Source organism: Crocuta crocuta, unplaced genomic scaffold, assembly GCF_008692635.1.
Source record: "Crocuta crocuta isolate KB4526 unplaced genomic scaffold, BGI_CrCroc_1.0 scaffold337, whole genome shotgun sequence".
Lineage (NCBI taxonomy): Eukaryota > Metazoa > Chordata > Mammalia > Carnivora > Hyaenidae > Crocuta > Crocuta crocuta.
In genome coordinates, this window is record NW_027528873.1 from 3811047 (window position 1) to 3831854 (window position 20808).

At 41.2% G+C, this 20808-nt stretch overlaps 1 protein-coding gene across 9 annotated transcripts in view; it reads left to right on the forward strand.

Moving 5' to 3' along the window:
- ZBTB38 (zinc finger and BTB domain containing 38) overlaps nucleotides 1–20808 on the forward strand; it is a 160796-nt gene that overhangs the window by 53810 nt on the left and 86178 nt on the right. For 8 of the 9 annotated variants that reach the window (XR_013333322.1, XR_013333321.1, XR_013333323.1 and 5 more), the window contains one exon: nucleotides 16322–16387. The gene's annotated coding sequence lies outside the window, so the exon portion shown is untranslated. Of the gene's footprint in view, nucleotides 1–16321; nucleotides 16388–17038; nucleotides 17333–20808 lie in introns of those variants that run through there. The other variant, XM_077756706.1, reaches the window with a different exon arrangement.

Here is a 20808-nt window from a genome sequence, read left to right on the forward strand (position 1 = left end):
AGGCTAAGATAGCAGAACAAATCAGTGGGAGAAGCAAAAAATTATCAGGTATTTAGTATTCCCTGACTGACTCACTTAGGTAACATCTGGCCATATGAGCAAGGAGCAGTGGGTGAGATTTTTTAAGATGCCTCTGTTCTTTCCAACTGTGAGCCTTTATATGAGCACTACCATGCTGCCAGTGACTAGCACCTGAGGAAGGACATTCTATCCCTTATTTTCCCCTCCAGGCTCCCCTTGGTCTAAGATCATTCTGGCATTGTTTCCTGGTTCTGGGTCTAATCATGCTAGTTGGAATTGTCCAACAGAATTCCATTCCCCCACCTTTGAGCCCCAGTAGTCTGTTGGAAAGCTCATGGTTTCTTTAGCTTATGGTTCTGTCTGCTTCTGGGAGATTTGGGAAGCTATCCTGCCTGATCTACTCCAGATCTTGGCTCATGTTTTAATCTTGGGGGTGTGTTCGGGGTAGGGGGTAGGATCCTTGACTGAAATGGAATCTTCAAACCAAGTTATTAGAGAAACATTTAAAAATAGATTTAAAAGGTTCAGGCTGGAGAGATTAGTGCAGCCCTAAGGATTTGATACATAATTCTAGTTTTTTTTCTTTTCGGGGAAAGTTTCAAAACATGTACTGAAATATTGAGTGTTAAGGCTATAACCCCTGTTTGGAGAACTCTGAACTAATTTTATATTTTATGTAGCCTTTTCACCATTGTGGGTCTTAGTGCAGAATTCCCCTGCAGGTAAATATCAGAAACCATATGTATGGTGGCCCAAAGGCATCATAAAGACCTCCAATAGAAACAGATTACTTGTGCTTGCTTCAGCAGCACATATACTAAAAGTGGACTACAGCCTTTGCCTGAGATAGTTCTCTAGTTCTGTTGTCAATATCTGGCTAGATACCCTGATTTATGATTGAATTTTGCCCCTGGACTTGACATTTCTGGGACCCACACCCTGAAGAGCACACAGTGTGCATTGTGTGGGAAGGCCAGCTACTGGCCAGTTTGACACAGCCTCTTGGGCTCTCATGGAGCCTGGTGCCTGGCCTAGTCTCCTATTGCTGCTCACCTCTGCCCAGTGCTCTCACATCAGGAATGGTCTAAGGAGGAGTGGAATAGAGTAAGTTGATTTGTTGCAAAAATGCTTTAGTCTCTCAAAGTTCATTTGCTGTGCCTTGGTTTGTCCTGGAAGTATCTAATGAACTGAAAGCTGGCTGGGCTGGTGGAGGAAGCTAAAGATAAGGGCAAGTTGAATGGGGGAACACAGAGCCTGCTTAGAAGGGTGCAGCCAAAGGGGTAAGTTGAGAACAAGTGCTAGGTTTCAAAGGCTAGAACCAGGTGGGGACAATCTGTTGCTGGAAGTCCCAGTCTAATGGAGTTGGCCAGGAAGGGCAAGGCCAAAGACCATTCAAGAAGGAAAGATGTCAGCGTCCTTTTACTTGGGAGACTCAGCAGTCCCAGTTATAAATTTCAACTGCCATGTGATAATGACTTCTCAGAGCACTAAGTATGTAGGAAGACCATATGAGCGTGTGTGTGGAAGGGGTCAGTCTCCTGATTTTTCATGTCTAGCTTCATTGATAGCGTGACAGGGAGGAGTATGTAATCACCAAATCAGAATTTCAATACTATCAGCACGACCCCTCCACAGTGTTGGTATAGCACACTGGGTGACCTCACAAACACGCCAACAAAGCAGTGGTGACAAGGTATACACCTTGTAAATATTTTGATCTTCAACATTTTCAAAAGTGTCAAAGTAGACATCATGGGAAAAATTACACTTTTCTTGAACTTCCTTATCTTTAATTCTATATTTTATTATTTAAAAAAATTTATTCTGTGTGAGGGGCATAATTAAAATTTGAGGTTCCATAGTCTTTTCAGAGCTTAGGTCACCTAAAGAGTTTAGCTTGGACCAATTAATCTATGATAAGCAGACATGGACCGTGCACAGCAGGCTGCCATAGATAGTGCCTAGACCAGTTGGTTACTTTTTTACTTTTACTTTATTTATTTTTGTTTATTTTTTTTTTAATGTTTATTTTTGATAGAGACAGAGACAGAGCATGAGTGGCATAGGGGCAGAGAGAGAGGAAGACACAGAATCTGAAGCAAGCTCCAGGCTCTGAGTGTTGGCACAGAGCCTGATGCGGGGCTTGAACTCACGAACCAAACTGTGAGATCATGACCTGAGCTGAAGTGGGATTCTTAACTGAGCCACCCAGGTGCCCCTATTTATTTATTTTTAAATGTTTATTTTTTGGGAGAGAGGGAGAGAGAGAGAGAGAGAGAGAGCACGCACATGTGTGTGCATGAGAGGGAGAAGGGGCAGAGAGAGAGGGGGACGGAGGATACTCAGTGGGGTCTGTGCTGACAGTAGCGAGGCTGATGTGGGGCTCAAACCCATGAACCGTGAGGTCACAACCTGAGCCAAAGTCAGACAACCAGCTGAGCCACCCAGGTGCCCCTCAGTTGGTTATTTTTAATCACAGAGGTTTTATAGTTTTCATAGCACAGAAATACAAGCCCCCTTCTTACACTGGGTCAGCATTTATGAACGTTCTTTTATTCCACTTAGAGGATTTTGCAGTAAGGCCACGTCATTTTCACCAAAGCTAAGAATTCATGGTAATAGGGCTTTGGAATTGCTCATGCTGAAATCCCCCAATTTCTTGTCAAGAACTAAGTTGGAAAACACCACACTTGAAGACTTCACAGTTTTGTTTTTAACTCAAGAAGCCTCTGCTTTTCATCAGAACTTGAAAGCTTCCTCCCGCCTCCAAAATGGTATTTTTAAAGGATGTAAAACTGAGATTCTGTCAGAATAAATAAAGTAATATATATAAAATGGTTTGGGGGGAAATGGTTTGGGCAACAATATATAGCAAGTCAAGGGATTGATGAAAATAATTATAATAATGGTTAGCATTGGTGTTTTGACTTTTGACGTTGGTATTAATATTGTTAAGTATCATCATTTAAAATTTTTTGATCTTTCTAAATTGACTTTCATCTGAGATCCTTAGTACCACTCCTTATCTAGCCACACACAGCATGTGGAGTAAAATTTTCAAGGTCGTTTGGAAAGGTTTGACTATAGGCCAGAGACCTAACCAAGAGGCTTGTAATGCTACTCAGAGAGAGATTTGACCTAGGGGGTCACTGAAATCTGAGACAGGATGGATTGGAGCTGTCTCTCTGCCAAAAAAAAAAAAAAACAAACAAACCAAAAACAAAAAGGGTGTTTCCTGGCATCTTAGGGGGCTCCCAGTGTATTGGCCACAGGAGGCTTTGAAACCTCTCCACAAAAGCATTGATGTCGGATAATGTCTCCCAAATGAGAATGGAGTCCATTGCCTGTCCAAAAGCCCCTCATCCTGAGTGCATTCTGTCTGCTCGGTGTTATGGGGCGGGGGTTATACACAGAATCAACAGGCATGAGCTCAGCCCAGGAGCAGTGAAGAAGGTATCATTTAAACTGTGAACTCCCCTCCATGTCCCGGATCCTGTCATCTGTTATCTTTGAGTGTAGCGGGAAAGCAGTATCTAGTGAAAGGACTTTCTCATTGACCCACATTCCTTGGCATCAACTATCCCAAGGTGCTTCACAAAAGAGAATGTAGCTTGAAATTCACCCCAGGCACCAGATAGAGTATGAGTCCTTCTGCAGCCAGGCTGTGGCTGGGCTGCACTCCTAAGAGGCGTCTCTTCCCTCCGTTTTCACTCTACATGATGCAAATTCCTTTTTGTTTCAATTAAAATACTTATTGTTTTTCATATATAAAGAGTCATAACTAGTTACTATACAAAAAATGGAATCTACAGAAAAAGATCAAGGAGAAAACAACAGCCTCCAGAAATACAACAAACAAGCAACAATTCTGTACTAACATTTTGATGTATTTCTTTCCAGTTTTTCACATATATAAATAGAAATTATTTGACATGGTATTTTTATGCTTTTTCTCACCTCACTTACCACTGTGTTGTAAACCTTTCTCCAGGTCACTAAGTGGCCTGTGAACATTTTATTTATTTTTTATTTTTATTTGTTTGTTTTATTTATTTATTGAGAGAGAGAGAGCGCGCAAGTGAGGGAGGATCTGAGGCAGTGTTTCCTGACAGGCTCTTTGCTGACAGGCTGACAGCAGCTAGCCCAAAGTGGGGCTCAAACTCACAAACCATGACATTATGACCTGAGCCAAAGTTGGACACTCAACCCATTAAGCTACCCAAGTGCCCCTGAAAATTTGATTTTTAATGTCTGTTTTTCCATTGCATTGATATGTCTTAGTTTGTCCATTCTTTTTTTGATGGGTATTTTTTTAGATGTTTATTTTTGAGAGAGACAGAGCATGAGCAGGGGAGGGGCAGAGAGAGAGGGAGCCCCAATGTGGGGCTCAAACCCACGAACTGAACCAGGAGATCATGACCTGAGCTGAAGTCTGACACTTAACCAACTAAGTCAACCAGACGCCCCTTTGATGGGCATTTTGATTGGCTGTAAAGCTCTGCTGTTACCAATCTGTAAACATTCTTGTGGATAAATTTTTGTGGACATCTTGGGGAAAATTCCTAGAATTGAATCAGTAGGTCAAATGACCTGTTTTTAAATGTCCTAATATACATCGGTAAATTAGCCTCCAGAAAGTCACCAGTATCTATCTCGAAACCTAAGTCCCCGTCAGTTTCTTTTTAATACACCCTCCTAATCCTTATACACATTAAAGCCTGAGAACTATTGATATGCTGCATTCAATTTAATAAACATTCATTTCAGCAAACACTTATTAGAAAACAGGGAGCCCTGAGATAGTATATCTAAACCAGAATTTAACTTAAAGTCTCTTTTTTTGGCCTCTGAATTTTAGATTTTTTTCTTAATTGTGGTATGGTGTAGTTGAAAGATTTTCAGCTAGGGAATCAGGAAACCTTACTGTAAGTATGAGATAACTGAGACCCAGAATGATTCACTTACTTCCAGGGGGTTAGCCAGAGATTCAGTGGCAGCAGTAAAACTAGGACTTCGGTAGACAGAGGGCCTAGATCTCCCCAGCCTCAGGGTAGCAGAGACACAGCCCTAATGAGAAGACAGACTCCTCACGATGGACACTCTGCCTCAGCCAGGAAACTTTTATCCGCCTTCTGGTAGGCAGGGCCATATCTCAGGACCTGTGTGGGCAGCCCAGACCCTGTGAGGGGCCCAGGGACCCAGCTTGGTCACCTAATGAGACCAGGCCACTGTGTGCCTAAGCCCTGAGGTGGTAACACCAAAGCTGGGCCGAAGAAGACATGGAACAGCCACGTAGAGCCACATACAAGAGCAGAGTAGGAAATGGGGTCCAGAGTCAGAAGGCAAAAGAGCAGAGATTCATATTTTAGTCATATCTTAACTGCAAAAGAAGACAAAGCCAGAGCTAGAGAGGGGCTGCGTGACTCTTCCTCAGAGTCCCATCACATAACTTCACCATCTGGGGAGGTGCCTGCCTGTAGCTGTGCCTGCCATTTTAAATCTGGAAGGTGCTGTGCCCCAGGCTGCCTTTTGACAGCAGGTGAGTAGGAGCACCTGGCCAGAGGAAGGACAGTGGGTCAGAGAAGAGGCTCCTGAAATTGGGAACTGGGGAAAGTTCTCTGTTACAGCAGAAAACATAGTAAACAAACAATGACCAAATTTAAGGAAAACTTCCACCTTCTAAGGAAGTGTGACCATCCATCCCGTCTGCATAACTGTACTCAAGCCCATCAGACCAGGCTTATTGGTCACCTAATGGCATATGACCGACCTTTCTCATTCTACCATCCCAGATTCAGGAGGGGGGGTGGGTCACCATCATATCATTTGCTTTCACAGTCAGCCTCCACAAACGGCTCAGCTCCTGATGGTCCCTAGTTCATGTTTAGGTTCTATAAATCACTATTTAGCTTCCTCCATGCCCAAGTCCACATCTTCCTCCTGTGACTGCACCAGGTAAAGCGGAAGAGCCAATACCCAGAGACACCAGGGAATTTGCCTCTTCATCAAGCTCACTGCTTCTGTGCAGAGCCTTCATGATCGCTTGGCTGTTCCCACATAGCATCACTGCTCATCACTGCTCTCCTGATTCTTGGCCTTCTGATCCAAACTTGTAGATGATGAGTACGGATTCCGGGAAGGTCTACCACCTGTCTTCAATCAGGGGCACAACAGATGGAAGGTGACTTCCCAGACATGGCTGGAGCAGTTGTCATCACTATGCTATTGGCTCTATGTAAAGCCCATCTCCCTGGCATCCTTTACAACTTCTTTGGCTGAGGCACCTTCTGATGCTTAGATAGAGTTCTAATTACTGGCATGACCTGGATCCCGTGGCCAAGAAGGTCCATGTGGTGGTGACAGAAGTACCTCCAGATCTAACCCCCAGGAGGTAGATGTTAGAGTTCTGTGACATCCAGACAAGGTGTCCACATGCTACTGGCAAATCTGAGATGATCAACAGAGTAGGAAGTCCAAGGGGAGAAAGTGTTCAGGGGGGTCTGTGATCTGATGAGTGCCGCTGGTGATACCATTCTTCCCTGTCTGTGCTGAGTCCACACACCTTGCTAATAAGTAGCTAACTTTAGGAATAAAAAGCATTCACACAGTCTCTGACCAAAGCTGCTGGATGACCCTGGCCCAAGCAAATTCTGTCTCTGCCCCAAGGCTGCCCCATCCTGGCTTTCATATCCCCTCTTGGGAGAGTATCACTGGTATCAAGTCTGCCCGTTGGGCCAAGATGTACTGCCTCAAAGAAGTCCAGCATCCCCAGACGGTGATGTCCCACTTATAGTCCGGAATAACTGGTCAAACCTAAAGACTCCCTGCATATCAAGAGCCCTGTTTTTCCATCACTGAAATGCTGGACAACTCAAACTGCTGTGTAGACAAGTATTAGGAAATCTGGAACAGTGAGAAATATTGGAAGCCACCCCAGCCAAGCTCTGAAGGCATCCCCACTTGACTGCTATCTTGACTGAACCAGCAAGAAGAATCCTTATATATCTATCAGACTAAAATAACAAATACTGATGTTCCCAAATACCAGCAAGGAGGTGAAGAAATTGGATTGCTTTTGCACTGCTGGTGGGAACATAAATGGTATAGCCGCTCTGGAAAACAGTTTGTGTTTCTTAACAAAGTTAAACATACATATACCATACAGTCCCACTCTGGGGTATTTATACAAGAGAAAGGAAAACTCATATTCACTCAAAAGGCTGTGTATCAATATTCATGGCAGTTTTATTTCTAATAGCTTAAACCAGGAAACCAGCCAGATGTCCTTCAAGGGGAAAATGGGTAACAAAACCGTGGTACATCCATACCATGGAAAACTGTTCAGCAATAGAAAGTCACACACTATTTACATACAACTTAAATGGATGTAAGGGCATTATGCTGGGTGCAAGAATGCCGATCTCAAAGGGTTATATACTATATGACTCCATGTATAACGAACTCAGAGAGACAAAATTGTAGTGATTGAAAATAGAGATCAGTGCCAGAGGTTAGTGTTGGAAAAAAATTGTGATTCTCAGAGGGTTAGCATACGATTTTTTTGTGATGATGGAATAGTTCTGTACCTTGATTGTGATGATGGCTATTCCTGTCACTACATGTGATAAAATTTCATAGAACTACACACACACACACACACACACACACACACACACGAACACACACATACACCATGTAAAAACTGGTGAAATCCAAATAAGGTCCACACCTGAATCAATAGTATTGTTCCAATGTCATCTTCTTGTACTAGGCTAGTGTAGGATATTATCATTGGGGGAAGCCAGATGAAGTTATATAGTTACTGTTCTATTTTTGCAATTTTTTGGTGATTCTTAATCTAGTTCCAAAAATGTTATTAAAAGCAACTTCGAAAAACTCGTTTAAGTTAAAAAAGAGGGGGAGTGTTTCCCACCTCAGAAAAAGAGGATTCAGCCACTGGCCTCTCTTTTATGAACAACTCCTATTGTTTATTTTACCACTTTCTAATTTACGGGTAGGCTTCTATGGCCTCGCCCTCTGCCTTTCAGAGACAGCCCATCTCAGATGGAATCAAACTCAAGTATTCCAGCATGGAGTGTGAATACACCCCCTTTCCCCTCCCTGAGACTTGGAACTTCAAAGCAAGGTAAAAACTCAGAGATCTAAGAAATGGTCTCACGATGAAAATCTAGGACAAATCATCCTTCTTGCCCCTGCACAGTGATTTTTTTTCTGGAATAGCTCTTTGTCTTCTCTGCTCTTCATACAGATTATTCTCTTCACCTTCACCAAATGGGCCCTCCTCTAATGGAAGGAGATTAACCCTTCTTTGCCCCCTTTCAGTCTCATTCAGCTGAGGGCTTTCTTATAGCGACACTGCATTCTCTGAGCCTTGTGCCACAGCCGAATGCTGCAGTGTGAGATGACTGCCTTCCCTTTGAAGGATGTCTGCCTTTGTCAAACACCTTTTTGCCAGATCTGGCCGTGGAAAGGCAGTTTTGAAATTAAACTTCTCATGAGCCACTTGGGTTTACAGAATGGAATTGCACAAGGCCATGGGCATTTAGGTCAAGGGGTACTTGCTGAGCTCACTACCTTCAGGGCCCTATCTTACTGAACTGCTAGTATTATTTATTCCCTTGCTTTACTGAGGGGTCCCCAGCATCACCTAAGATTGAAGCTGAGCATACGGGACTGATTATGTGGCATCGTGTCCGGATATGACAAGGCACTCAGACATAAGCCACCGTCCCTCAGGATGAGCCTTAGCCCCCAGGTTCCTGCCATGTGTTATTATGGGGATTCATCTCAAGGGACCATGGTAAGAGAGACATAGGTGCACCTTTCTTGGGCCTGGCTTTGGACCATAGATCAGGACAGTGTGCTAGAAAGGTGACAGTTTGAATTGTTGATCTTCAGTAGGCGTTGGTGAATCTCCTAGCTCTGCACCTTTTGGTTTCAAAACCATACTGAACAACGGAAAATGAAACCTGCAACTTATTTTTAGCTGCTCATGCTAACTCATGAGATTTCTTTTTTGCAAATCAAATAGGATAAAGACTACTTCAGCTGGCTAAACTTAATCTGATTGACTTAAACGGCAATCAAGCCTACTTCTCTGATACTTCCCAAGTGACCCTTGGTCTCAGGTGATATTTTGGCCAACATTTACTATTTTGCCTAAAATTATATTTAGTTGAGCTTTAAAAAAATTGAGCAAGTGTACTATAACATTGTCTTGTGAGAGGAATTGAGAAATAAGTTGTAAGCCATCTTACCAGAATTGTTCATTAACTTGCTTTTCTATAACCGTTTAATAAGTACCTATTTTTTTAATGTTTACTTATTTTTGAGAGAGAGAGCACACGTAAGCAGGCTAAGGCAGAGAGAGGGAGACACAGAATGCATAGCAGACTCCAGGCTCCGCGCTGTCAGCACGAAGCCTGATGTGGGACTCAAACTCATGAACCATGAGCTGAAGTCGGATGCTCAACTGACTGAGCCACCCAGGTGCCCCAATAACTACCTATTTAAATGAAAGCTTGGAACTTTAATTGAGCCAGCATGTTGCATTACAAAGAGCAGAATACTAGAAATTAAGGAATAGGGCTCTTACCCTGGTTGCTGAGGTCTTCAGATATAGTACTCTCTTTGAACGTGATTTTCTCCACCTCAAAGAAAAGGTTGAGATGGCATCCTGCAAAGTGCCTTGCCCGTCCTATAGTTCTATGAAACATATTCTGACACTGAGAGCTGAGGAAAGGTTGAGGCGCAATTTGGAGGCAGTGGTGTTGCTGTCAGACCGTTCTTATTTCTGTCTCCCTTTTCCCTGTTCTGGGAGGGACAGATTTAAACAAAGCCTGTGGTCTGCTTGCCAGACAGCTTGCCATGTGGCTCCCCTTGGGAAACAAGTGATTAAGTACTTGAAAGACTTCCATAGGTATTTTCATCCCCTAGGTCCATTCCTTAGTTCATTGAGCAGGTTCTCCGATTTTAGGAAGTGGCTTCATGAGACAAAGCTAATGGTTCTGCTGGTAGTGATGGGAGCAGAGAAAGAACTCCCACATTGGTGTTGGTCAGTGAAGAGCATACACATATGAGCCCCTTCACTGCACCAGACAATGCTCTGGGTGCCATGGGAGATACACAGATCTTGCAGGAAGCAAGCCAGCGACATGATTAAAGGTAGATAATTCAATCAACAAAAACTTATTCTGCTTTTATCTTCAGTCCAAAGGAAGTGAAGATTCACTGAGGTTTGTTAAAGCTGCTCTGGTGAGATGAGGTGCATGGTTATGGCGTCTCTGAGCTATGTCTTTATCTGAGAGAAGAGGAAAACAAATGACTTTGTTCCCAGGTTGAGTCTTGGAGTATTTGCTGCCCAGGATGAAGGAAGATATTAGGAGAGGATTATGTTCTCACACAGGGTGGCTTTTACCAATCTGTGAGAATTCTTCCTCCTCCACTTCAGTTTACATTCCTGTCCTCCCTCTTCACCCTACTTGCCAATCTCTCAAGAAAGAAGAAACTCAGCCATCTTGCTGAGTCTTGCCAATTCAGGATCTAGTAAAACCTTGTTGTTCTTTCCTTTAGTGCCATGTTGCAGATGCACTGAGAAATAAAAGCAGGAACTATTCTGTTGCTAAAGTTGAGGTAGTGATATCAAAACAGTGGTGAGGCATGTGGAGGATATTACCACAGGAGAGTTGAAGTGGGGCAGAATGTTGTCGACCAGAAATCTCCCTTGCAACCCTAAGTCACTCACCACTTTTTCTCTGTTGAAAACCACTTGGTTCACATTTCCCGTCTCCCTCCAGGTCTTTCCTAGAGGGTAACTTCAGTTTGCTGTCTCATCCTTGCCAACAAGCATGTACTCCGTTCCATAGACCCTAATGGATAGAAGTTAGAAAACTCCTAAGAATTGGAGGCTCCCCAGAGTTCAGATTCCTCAGTCCTGTCCATCTACTCAACCATTCATTCGACTGCCTCATGAGCACCAAGCAACATAATCCTCCTCTCATATTCCCAGGCAGAGTGGAGCTGATTAGAAAGCCCCCTTTGAGAGCCATCTGGTTGGCATATAAAATTACTGCCAATGAGCAAGATAGTCAGCTGGCCACATAACCAGGAGGCAGGAGACTTGGAGGCTAGCTCTTGGCCTAACCGACCTGGAAGGCAAGCTGGGCTAGATTTTATAGAATCACAAACATTCAGAGCTGGAAGGGATCTTAGGGGCAAAATGTGCAGATGCTAACAGAGAGAGTTAATCACTCAAATCATGCATCTGAAACACTAACCATGGTTGAGGAGAATCTCTTACTCAAAAGTTAGACTTTTGAAAAGTCCATTTTCAATATATGTTGAGGAAGGAACTCATAATACCAGTTTATTTGTTCAGCACAAAAATGCTATTTGTAAGCAGTCAGGAATTGATTGTTACACTGAGTTTTCTTTAACTGATAATTTAGATTAGAACACTCTAACAACCTGATAACAAATTTACTCACACGTGCTGAATATATAAGGTATAAAAGGAAACAAGATCTACTTTTTAATACTTTTAATTTGCAAATGGGCAAACTCACTTATTAAATGTGAGACCTTGGGCAAATGACTAGATCCCTCTCAGCGTCAGTTTCCTCATCTGTAACATGAAAAGACAGCTAGTGGAGGCTTTGCCCAGATAGAAATGTGAGCTTTCCCACTTACTTTGTCTCATAAAACATTTCCAAATTATGACACATCTCTGACCAGAATTGTTAATCTGCTTTCTACTGTTAAGCTTTCAACATGGTCTAATTAACTCCTCCTTATATTTTCTTTTCCACCTGCTGGTCCAGCCGGTCTCCCGTTGGTGGCATCCTGGGTACCCACAGTTCCCAAGGCCTGGGAAATTAAGGCTGGTTCATATAAACAGGATTAGTCCTGGCTTCAGAGAGTGGGGATTCCCTCTACCAGGATTCTGATGGGAAGAAGTTTCTTACATCAAGGCAGAATGTGGAGGAAGGAGGTTTTATCCTCTGAAGATTGGTGGAGAGACCTAGACTTTGGAATTGGTCAGACTAAGCTTTGAATCCTAACTCTGCTATTTCCCATGTGACTAGAAATCCCAATTAGGTCCTCACCCAAAGTTGATAATAACTAATACTCACCTTGAAGCATTATTGGCTTAGCATTAAATAATATAATATAGCCAAATATTGAGTATGTAGTAGGTTCTCAATAAACGATAGCTATTCTAGACTTTGCTCTGATTAAGATAGGAAACATAAGCTCCTGCCTACCTCTGTAGGCAAGATGTAGATGTTCAAAATAGCACTGGACTTTCAAGAAATTTTAAGTAAAAATATCATCCAAAGCCATTTTTAGTCCTTGATAAATTAAGGACCATGTTGCTTCCAGGACTAAATACATTATAGACCGATGTAATAACCTCATAAAATTTTCTAAACTTTATAAGGCTAAGAATTTAAACAAAAATGTTGAATTTGTTGAACATTTCATTTGTAAAAATTTAGATTAGAATGGCCTAACCTGATAATAAATTTATCCAGAACTGTTGACTATCCATATGAGGTGTAAATGGAAACCAGCTGTAGTTTTTAATGCAGTGAATGTAGTAAAGAAATGGGCAAACCAATTCAAATGTTTACAAACCAAGGATTCCTCTGGGACTCAGTGTCCTGACTTGACTTTCTTTCTTTCTTTCTTTCTTTTTTAATATACAGAGTCAAGCTTTGTTCTTACTTGAATTATGTACTTTGCATAAGCCATGCAATTTAACTTTAACCCGCAGGACTGAAAATAAAATGAGCTCAGACTGCAGAGCAACAAGACTGTGAGCAAGGAAGAGCGTTAATCAAAGTGAAAGACGCACCCCTCACTGCCGTCTCTACCATTCTCTAGTCTGCTCCTGCCAGGCTACTTAGGGTTCCATAAATTTGACTCCTTACAATGGCAGAAACAGGTTAAAATTTTTATCACAGAAAAGGGAGTTGTCTTTTATTTATGTATTTACTTACTTATTTTTAATGTTTATTTTATTTTTGAGAGAGAGAGAGAGACAGAGGGCAAGCAGAGGAGGGGCAGAGAGAGAGGGAGACACAGAATCTGAAGCAGGCTCCAGGCTCTGAGCTGCCAGCACAGAGCCTGACTTGGGGCTTGATTGAACCCTCGAACCATGAGATCATGACCTGAACTGAAGTCAGAGGCTTGACTGAGCCACCCAGATGCCCCAAAGGGACCTGTGTTTTAAATTAATGTTTGTGTATGTGCCCTGAGAAGGTTGATGATGCGCACGCTATTTTTAAAAATCATAAGTGAACGCATGCCCTTGCCACTTGTAATCATGACAAAGCCTACGTAATTCAGGCATGAGCATGGTTTTCTTTTTTGTTTTTGTTTTTTAAATGCAAAACAGGATTTACTAGTTGAGAATGTCTGCCTTAACAAGCTCATCAATCTTAATGCTTTTAACTACAGTTCAGATTTGTTTAACACAAGCAGGTTTGGAAAATAGGCCACGTTTGCTCATTGAGCATATTTAGAATACCACAGAATAAACTAATGCATGGCTTTTAGGCTCATTTTGACAGAGGGTGGACAGGGAACCCACTGGGAGGTTTGGAAACTGTTGCCCTGGCATCAGGCTTAAAAGTACCAGTAGGGGACCTGACGACATTCACCACTCTGCCCACCACTCTGACATAACACTATTCACTCATCTCATGGGAACATGATATGGATTACTGTCCTTGTCACTGTCATTTATTATTCCAGGCAGAGGAGGCAGCAACTAGTTCTATGTGGTCACAGTTGATTCCATGTGGTGTATATCTAGCCTACATGATAATAATTTGTGAGTATTTTAACATGACTGTCTAGCTTTCTGATGTTATTACTAGGGAATATCTGAACAGACGCTAATAGCCTCAAATGCCTAGGTGTTCACTTCAACCTCCTCTGACCCCACTGTGAGGACCCTGCTTTATAGATGACCGTATATTAAATTGGTACCTTGTAACTCAGCCTGATAGTCTCTCTAATTCTTGACCCCATGGTAAAGGAGGAATTAGCCTAAGGACACTCCATTCTAATTTTCTGTTGCTGTCAATGGTAACCAGAGCTCATAGAGCAATGTCACGGGGGTGGGGAAGATGGTTCCACCACTGGTGTTAGACCAGTAGCTACTGTCTCCGTTAGAGCCACGTTTATTTCTGGAGTCATTGTGGGGGAGAGATGTGCTCCAAAGAGAAGAGGATTTGGCGTGGTTCAGGTATGAGTGACCATCTGGACAGCCCAACTCGGAGACTTAAAAGTGTACGGGATAGAGGTGGGCGGGGTGCTTTCCACACGTTGAGCTGAAAATCACTTGGGTTCTGGGGAACAAGATAGAATGAAAGCTAGAAACAAAAGATTCAGTTGTGAAACCTAGCACCTAAGTTAAGATGCTTGAATACAATTTCTCCTTTAAAAAAATTCTGGGGAACTTGAATATTTTACTAACCTGACTATTTTTAGCCAGTCCTTATAGAAGATCGAGGCGCTGGGAAACTAGCAACCCAGAAAATATGAATCCATTTTTGCACGTATTAAAATTAATTAGCATTAGTATATTCAGGGACACAACAAGGCAATTAAAGACTTTTGGAGAGATAAGAAGACAGATGTAAATATGTACTCAAAATAAGGCTCCTAGCATTTTATAAAAATGTTGGCTTATGTCCAGGATCTAAGGCTGGGGGTGGGTATGTTTTCTTTGTAGCTGAGGAAAGTAGAGAAGAATCTAGTCTATTTTCTTAAAAATAAAAGACTTCTTGTTTTATACAACATGGTAAAAGAAACTCTTTTCTATTTTGTACCTGCCGGCAGTTTCTGGAGGAAATTTTTCTAGCAAGCTATGCTGTTTTCCTCTCTTTGGGGACATGGTGACACTGGTTTTGTAGCAAAACAGTATTTGCTTATTAGGCATTTCTTCAAAATCCTGAATAAGCAGCTCTTTCCACATTTTTTTGTTCCACATGTTAAACGTTTCACTGCAATTTGAGCTTCAATTGTGTGTGTGTGTGTGTGTGTGTGTGTGTGTGTGTTGATAGGAAGGATTGAAAGGGGATGCATAAGAATTCTTGAAGGTTTTTTGTTTAAAAAATTAATTCCTACAATTATGTATTGGAGTCTCTACAGAAGGCAATTCCAATTTATTACACAGAGGCAAACTAGATCCCATCAATCTTGAGCAGCGGGGGTAGGGAGGTGGTATTGAAGAAGACATGAAATTTGGTGTTTGAGTAGATGAGATTTAATTTTCGGAAAACATTTCACTCATAAAACGGATGGCACCCCAGTGTCAGCCCTGACCTCCATGATGTCAATGTCATCGTGCAAGCATAGCTAAGATAAGCCTCAAAGTAAAACAAAGAAACATCACATCTCAGCACAACACCATTTCTTCCTGCAGCATGTACGATATATACACACACAGCCTTTGGATATCCCTGCTAATGCCCTGTTACTTTACAGTTTAGCTTTTGGAGAGGGAGGGAGGGAGGAGAAAAATCATTTTGCATGTTCTATGTTCTGAGCAAGTGCGGTAAGTACGCTGCTGCAGGTCTTAACATTATTTAGGTCAGTATCCCAGGGATGGCTTTTATCGTTCGTGATCAGCTATCCCATACATCCAAAGGAATTCAGCATCAGTTTATTTTTCTGTGCTAATTTTATTTGCTTCTAAGTTTAAGCAAATTCATTCACATTTTAATACAATTCCAACCCAGGAGGTATCTGCTGTTCTGTACTGCAGATACATTCAGCAGGATACATTTACACGGCTTGTGGTTAGAGGTTATAGCACCGATACAGACAGCCCGATCATGCATTCTTCTATAAGCCTGCCGGCACCATTTAGGACTTGAAAAATAACCTAGAAATGCTATACCCTCTAAAATTATTTTTTACTCTATAATAGCTTAACAGCTTTGGATTTTTGTTGTTGTTGTTAGCAATTCTATGAAATTAATAGTCTATCAAATGCACCCCAAACCAGATACATACTGTATTGAAAGCTTTCTTCAAGAAGAAGATATGACAGTATTCATCCCGGCTTATTTTCTTCATTAGCAAAAGGATTGTTTGATTCTCAGAAGCAAAAGGACACATTCATTGTGCAGCAGCTCTGCTTAAGTGTATGAAATGCCTTCTACTGTCTGGTTGCAGAATTTGGAGTTTGCTAAACAGTGTTTAGTGATTGGGCTCATCTTGCATCACCAGTTGATGACATTTTTCTTTGTTCCCTCCTACCCAGTTGAACCAAGACTCTGAGGCTGATATGCAATGTCACTTACAACATTAATCAGATACTGCATTTAAGGTGAGCTGTCCCCTGCCTCCTCCTTCCCCAGTGCTCGTGTCTGCATGCAGTGCGTATCTTGCTTCTGTGAGCCTAAGATGGCAGGCAGGATTAGCCGTGCTTTTGCTGTGTGTGCATGCTGTGTATAGAATTCATTACACGTTGCCTAGTATTTCAGATGTGAGTATGTAAATGCTCGGTATGCCATATCATCTGGTAGCGAAGACTTGTTTTTGCCTCATTACAGCCTTAGATATTTCAACATCACCTTTCAGTTCCGATTCATTTGCCTCTGGATGTTTGCTTTTCATCACGTTCAAAATAGGATTTTACCTTTTTTTTTTTAACAAAGCCAAAAAAAAAAACCAAACCCTACAAACAAAAACAACAACAAAACTCTGCTACCAGATGGTGTCTCTCCTTTCTTCTTGCATTTGCTGTCTTTTAAATAATGTATGTTGTATTGTTAATTAATGTGAATATCAAATTAAACACTTGAAACTTACATATTTATTATGCAGGTAGGAGGCAAGGTGGAATCTATTTTTAACTCTTATGCACTCCATGGTGTGCACACAACTTGGTTCTCAAATTTGTATTTTCAGTACTGGTATCAGTGGTTTGATTTTCAGCAAATGTGACAGTGGCCTTTGCAGTGGTCAGCTCCGGGCTTTGAACTCTCAGAGGAGGAAGGGGAAAAAATTCAACACACCACCTCCTTGGTTGCAGCCTCAGAGAAACCTTGGAAGAGAAACTTCTTTTTTCAATCCTGTTTTCCTGTTGATAAATTCGGTTCTCGTGATCACAGTACATTCAAGCTGTTCTGCGTATGATTTTTGGTGTGTGTGACAATTGCATCTAAAACTTGTGAGCAAGAAGACGGAGAAATCAGTTGGTCTCCATCGCTTTACATAAAAATGGCCGAGTGTCTTGTCATGCTAGCACTGCATTAAGTGATACATACAGGTAGGTCGGAATTTGCATGTTTTATAGATTTTTTTAAGCCATGCAGCAAGAATATTAGAGGGATTAAAATATGACTTTTATAATAAAAATTAAATAAGACAGCTGTAATTTTTTGGAGGGAGGGTATTAAATCGGACAGGCTTTCCTATTCAGATACTATATAAATGTATAGCTTTGCTAAACTTACAAAATGATTCTGCTATAAAAGTGAGCTGATTCCTTCTTTAAAAATTATATATATGTGATAGGTGTGGCGCCATTAGACAACAAAAGAATTTTTTGAAAAGTCTGTTGATTCAGCTCCATTTTAACTTGAAACTAAAAATAAATGGTTTTCTTGAGATGATTTCAAAGAGCGCAAACAAGCTTAATAAGAAACATTTAAAATATTTAAATTTTAAGAAGCGGTCTTTAAACGTGTTATATGAAAGATGAAAATAAAAACTTAAATGGTTCCAAAATCCATTTTAGATAACATACAAGAACAAATATACTATTTGTATATCTATTATTTGGAGAGATGAGGAGTTATAATTTTTAAAGGGGGGGATATAAAATATAGATGGCCCTGTTAGAAGAAAGAGAGCTTCACTGAAAGAAAAAGAGTGCCTAGAATGGTTCATTGCAGACCATACAGCTATGGTTCTGTAAGTACCGAATTCTGGCACTTTTCAAAATAATTTCATGGACTCTTTCCTTCAAGCTTAACTTCCGAAATATATTTTAGTTTCAACTTAACATTGGGCCAGAACCTGTTTCCTTGGTAACCAAATCTTAGTTAAAAATGCACTAACAGATATGCAAAAGATTGTCTTAAAAAAAGAAACAAATGGTTAATGAAAATTGTACAGTTCTTTTTCCTCCCATGTAGAGTCTGCACTGGTGTTAGACGTTTTTAAATGCGGTCTTCAAGCCTTAAAAATTAAGCCATATTTCTACACATATAGAGAAAGCTTGCACAGGGAGAGCTTTTTTCTTCCTCCTTTGTGCTCAGTACTTTCAAAAATTAAGGTTTTTCTTTGTAACGTGCTCCAGAATGCTGGTCAAGGCTTGTGTACAAAGGTGTAGTTTCATTATCACTGGCTCCCCAGCGCCAGTGAAACAAAAGCCATCTCAGAAATTCTGAGAATCAGAAAATGCTTATGCCCTTGTTTTCCCCGATCCCTCCATCGGTAACCTCAGAGCTCTGGGTAGAGGGGACCCAAACCCAAGCCCACCCCCCTCAACGATAAATGCACATCGAGCCTTTGTTGGAAATGTCTTTGCAGATGTATTAGGAGGAAGATACTGGCAAACCTGCAACCTCTCTGAGGTTTGCTCCGATGTGAAGAACATTAAGACTCAGAACCCTCTGTGTATATAGCTGCTTTATTCTAGCAGTTTGCCTAATATCCCAAAGCACTGTCTGTAAAACCAAACCTCTAATGGGCTAAAGGTTTGTTGCTGCTGTTGTTGTGTTGTTTTGAGGCCAACTTGAATATTTTGCTTGGAGTCTTTCTCTGGCTCAATGATATTAGAACGTGATTCACCTCGTAGTGATTTCGTTCTTTGGGCTTGCCATGAAACATCCTTCCTGCAATAGTTTTTCTTTTCTCTCTCTCTCTCTCTTTTTTTTTTTTTTTTTTTTTTGCTTTTTTNTTTCCTTCTTGCCTGTGACTTAAAATGACTACGTACATTTTGAATATAGCATCAATCAGAAGATCATAAGCTGAAGGGAAATGTCGGAAACCTGATTCAGTATTGTCTATTTATTTTTAGTACCAGGAGCATTAACAGTTGCAGTAGGATCAAGCTAATTGTCATTCGCTCTTGAGCAAATAATGAGCCAGGCATTTGTAATTAAAACACTATTGCTATTCAGAAAGATTACAACTACACTGTCTTCCATTTTGATAGGCCAGTACAAATTAATCATTTTGAACCTATTTGAATCTTAATCACAAGATTAGATGGAGGCAATGGAATTGTTTTACCATAAAAATGAATGCCTGATAGATTCAACAGGGTATTTCTTCTTTGTAAAATGTTGATCCTTTTATTGTTAACTCAAGCATGGTTGCGTCATCTTGTAGATTTTCATACCTAATGATTTTTTGTGGCATTATTCATTTATGGTGCTCTTGGTCTTGCCGAAAAGAATTTTAAACACAATTCAAGGAGGTCAAAAGCCAAGTAGGACTGTTGTGGAGTATACTGTACCATTGTCATTCTAATAAATAGACCAGTGAATGGAAGAATAATTATTATTTATTACTTTGTTGTGTTTCGCCTTAATGCTTTGCCTTCATATTTCACAGAAATATTTACAAGGCACAAAGCTTTTCTAAACTTACCCATTTACAGTTATTATTGGATTTCCTAGTCTAGTCAAAAACACTTCCTGATGATTGCAGAGATGGCACTTACGCCTTTTCATTGTTTAAAAGGCTATGCTTCACCCATTTACACTTTTTGGCTAAGGGGTTTATACTGGGCAGGCCAGAGCAGGTGCGACAAGAAGAATGTGCAAACAACTGCCTTTGTTCTTACCAAAACAAAATGAGCAAATCTGTGGTTTTCTACCTGAATGATTTATAGTCTACAGTTCTCAACTCTTTTTCTTTGGAGAATAGGAAATGTTTTTTCAAGCCTTAACTCAGTGAGACTCCCTTGGTTGCATGTCTTGCTACTAGAGTGATGTTGATCTACCTCAGCCATTTCCTTGGATCCTCCATAAAAAGACTGGTAGCCAGACTCTGTTTTAGAGCTGGTTGGTAGGGGAAGGAGGATCAAGAAAAAGACCTAGCACTTCTACCTTTAATACTAAATCCTGCTTAAGCCTTTGAGCTCCTATAACCGTTTGGTTCATTCTAACTGCTCCCTTCCGGGGGAAATGCTCTTCTTAACAGCTTTTTTGGTAATGAAACATTTGACACATTTATTGAGCACCTGCTACAAGCCAGGCATATCCCAAAGGCTGGAAATATAGTAATGAGCAAGAGAAAAGGGCCTGCTTCTTATGGACCTATCTCTAATGGAGGGGAATGGCAGGGATGGGGAGCTCAAAAATAAATATGTAAACAGAGTAGATAAGCACTTAGGAGAAAAATAAAAATTTAGAAAGCAAGAGTAAAGGAATCCTGAGTGACTCAGTCAGTTAGGTATCTGACTCTTGATTTTGGCTCAGGTCATGATCTCACAGTTTGTGGGACTGAGCCCCGTGTTGGGCTCTGTGCTGACAGCATGGAGTCTGCTTGGGATTCTCTCTTTCCCCCCTCTCTCTGCCCCTCCCCAGCTTGTTCTCTTTCTCTCTCAAAATAAATAAATAAACTTTAAAAATAAAGAGCAACAATGATATCTTGGGAGCAAGAGAGCCACATTCAAATGATTGGCCAGGGAAAGCCTTCCTGAAAAGGTGGCATTTAAGCTGAGACCTGTCTGCAGGGTGAAAGGGACCAAGCTGGGGGAAGTTCTAAAGGTACCATTATGAGGCAGAG